Source organism: Dioscorea cayenensis, unplaced genomic scaffold (assembly GCF_009730915.1).
Source record: "Dioscorea cayenensis subsp. rotundata cultivar TDr96_F1 unplaced genomic scaffold, TDr96_F1_v2_PseudoChromosome.rev07_lg8_w22 25.fasta BLBR01000842.1, whole genome shotgun sequence".
Taxonomy (NCBI): Eukaryota; Viridiplantae; Streptophyta; class Magnoliopsida; order Dioscoreales; family Dioscoreaceae; genus Dioscorea; species Dioscorea cayenensis.
In genome coordinates, this window is record NW_024087233.1 from 24777 (window position 1) to 28292 (window position 3516).

At 43.5% G+C, this 3516-nt stretch overlaps 1 non-coding gene across 1 annotated transcript; it reads right to left on the reverse strand.

Annotated features, from left to right (window-relative positions):
* Positions 1-1681: 1681 nt before the first annotated feature.
* LOC120255102 lies at positions 1682-1788 on the reverse strand. The gene has a single exon (XR_005534903.1). It is a non-coding gene; the product is annotated as a small nucleolar RNA R71 (small nucleolar RNA).
* Between the last annotated feature and the right edge of the window lie 1728 nt (positions 1789-3516).

Sequence of the window (3516 nt, forward strand, 5' to 3'; positions counted from 1 at the left end):
TAATTAAGCCCTAGATACTAAGATCCCCTCACCGCTTCACTCCGTTGCACGCGCAACTAAGCCTCACCGGAGATTCATCCCTTAGACCATTCACTCTATTATGGTCACAAAGAACTCGAGGAACGGAGGTAGAAACTAACATGTCAGAGGGGAAAGGGGATGCACATGTACTTCTCGACTCACACTCTCAATCCTCTCCAACCTAGCTTTGTCTAACGCTCGTGGTGTGTCACTCACTCACAAGGTTACCAACAAGAACTCTCAACCCTAGTGTCACTCTAGGGGAAATGTTCATACAATCAAGCATTCAAGGTTGGAACTCACAATAAACATCAATTTATTGAAAGCATAATAAAGAAGTTCAATGAAACGAATACATCCTAGGGTTCACAATCACCCAAGTACCCACTAGGGGTTTAGCTCTCCATGGAGCTAAGTACAATCAAAGAAATCGAATGTAAAAGCAATAAATCCATAAAGAAACCACCTCGATGGTCGTGTCGATGGTCTTGTGGAAAGTCCTTTACTCGTCGCAAGGGATCCTTTGTCCGGTCTAGGATACACCTCGCCGGATCGATGCTGACGAAATCTCTCCCAATAACCTTCTTCGAAATGACACGCGATGTCGGAGCCGTAGAACTTCTCCAAAACCCTAGCCAATACCCCTCAAAACCTTAGCAGAAGCCCTCTCTCAAGTTGGGGAAAAGATGGAGAAAAGAATACCAAAATCTGGGCTGAATCGACTTTTAAATAGGAGGGAATCGAGCACTACAGGGCGTGGGCGGTACACACGCCCGTGTGGAGATTTCCACCGCAGTGTAGATAATTTCCACCGCCCGTGTGGATTCTCTATTCTCTACGATTTCTCGGTCGGCGTTGAGCAGATCTTTTGCTCGACCTTTGACCGAATAACTTCCCAATTCCATATTTTTTCATCGGGAGTAGCATAAGCGGGACTGCGTTTACATCGTTAATCACTTGCTTCTTCAATGATATACATGTTGGTGGAGCTCTCGTTCTTATGTGCATAAATCAGAATCCTCGAGTGTGACTGCCTTTGTGCCCCTCCAAATAGATGTGCTCAATCGAATGCGAGGAGGTTGGCACACACTCTAGCATCTCAAACCTGACCTATGTCTTCGCGATTGAACCTTAGCAAGATTTCCTCCAAAATAGGTGCATTATGATCCACATTGGCCTATTTCCTTCATACTCGGCCTCACAACCCTACTTGCATAAAAGTAACATAAAAACACACATATTAGTGTAAAAACATGAGGAAAGTAATGGTCAACATAAGGAATGAACACTTCGCATTAATATCGCACAAGCACTTATCACATTGTCACACTCATTATCATTGATCTTTTACATAGCTAAGAATACAGCTCAGAACTTTGAGCTGAAGCCGGCATTCATCCACATGTTGCAGCAATCCACACAGTTTAACGGTTTGGCCGATGAGGATCCAAACAGTCACATAGAGAGCTTTCTTGAGGTGTATGATATGCTGAAGATAAATGGGGTGACGGATGATGACATCAAATTGAGAGCCTTACCATTTTCCCTAAAGGGGATAGCGAAGCAGTGGCTACACTCGTTACCTAGGGCGTCGATTAACACTTGGGAGGAGATGGTGGAAGCTTTTCTAACCCGTTATTTCCCTCCCGGAAAATCAGCAAAACTTAGGAACGAGATCTCATCCTTTGTTCAGTTGGAATTGGAGTCTCTATTTGAGACATGGGAAAGATTCAAGGAGCTCCTGAGGAAATGCCCTGATGAGCGATCCGCAAGTGCACGGAGTCGTCAAGTAATACCCCTCGTGCGAGCACGAGAGAGTCGTATTCCCTGGGCCCAAGAATCTACTCTTACTTCCTCTTTGCGTATTGTCTAGCCGAATGATTCGAAGGGTTTCTCTAATCTATTACTTGAAATAAAAGAACTACAAATGGAGTCTATGATAAGGTAGGGGTATAAAATCAGGGGAAAGAAATGGTCACGGATGCGGATTCCCTAGGGGCTACTAAAAGTGCAAAAGGATGCTAAGAATGTCATGCAATTGAAGGTTTGGACCAAGAGATTTCCTAAATTAGATCAACCCGATGATCACGGCAATTAACCCCTAATCGGTATAAGTATTGACCACAGAATTTCTTTTTGATCAAATCCTCATACGATTGCATTAACAAGTGGGGAAATCCTAATTAGGGGTCGAACACAACTTGGTCTAGCCCTAATGGTGGAGAGTGCGAGAATACAGGATGGTCACGGCGTGATGGTACATAAATCCCTTCCAAAGTTGGTGTGTCTAGTACAAGGCGATGGTCACGCTACCAAGTACAACCCTAGCGGGTTGGTTTTATAGAGTTCTCATGTAAGCAACACATCAAATGCACCAAGAATGAATCACAAATACACAACAATTGCAATGAGACAAATTAAATCATCCAAATACACAAGTTCACCCCCAAGGTTCATAGGCATCCCAGGTGACCTTAGGGTCTACTCAAATCCATGCAAAACAAATACAAGCAACAAGTCCATGAAAACAACTACAAATGGTATAAGAAAACTCCCTTAAACAATAGAAGTAGGAAGACAAAGCCAAGCTAGGTGGAAATGCTTCCACGAGACTCCGCGATGAGAACTGCTTCCTCAGTCAGTCTACAAACTCCCAAAGAAGAGATCGATGAAGATCTAGCCAAAACCGAAAGCTTCTCCCTTTGATTTCCCTTCTCCAAAAGCGTGTGATCTTGCCTCCTAAAGACTGGTGAAAATCGGCTCCAGAACTCTCCCAAAAACTCCTCCCCTTGCCCTAGAAAAATCGGTTTCATTTATATCCCGTCAGTCCATGCGGGCTCATAGAGCCCGTGAAGCTCTGACCAAATACCCGGAAAACATGCGGTGCTACGATTACTCGACTACGAGTGTTTTTTCTTACGTATTTTTATTGTAGTACCGAGTATTGAGAATTTCGACCAAACCTCACGAGGCACCCATGCGGGTCGCATGGAGCACGTGAAACTCACGACCAAATGCCCGTGGCAAGAACAATGACACGCTACAATACCACTACGATCTTTGGAACCACAAAAAAATGCCATTTTTGGTGTCGAATTCATCCGATTTACATTTTTGAGCATCGTTAGACTCATTTAAGACTCGCAACACGAAATAACCAATTTAGACATAAAAGCGGGCATCAATTCGTTAACATATTCACAAATGATACAAGATTAATACATATAAAATACATACATTTTAGGCGTTTATCAAACATCCCCACACCTAAGCGTTTGCTTGTCCCCAAGCAAACACACATGAAAAAGAATAAGGGCGGAATGATAAATGACTAAGCGTGACGACCTCAAGCTCAAATAGTGAAGAACCCCCACGAGCGCGAGATGAAATGAATTCTAGGAAATGAGTTGTACAATAACTAACTTAGTAGAGATAGTCATGATTCCTCTAGAGTGCTTTCCTCGTGAGTGTGTGTATGCTTCATCCCTCGCTCTC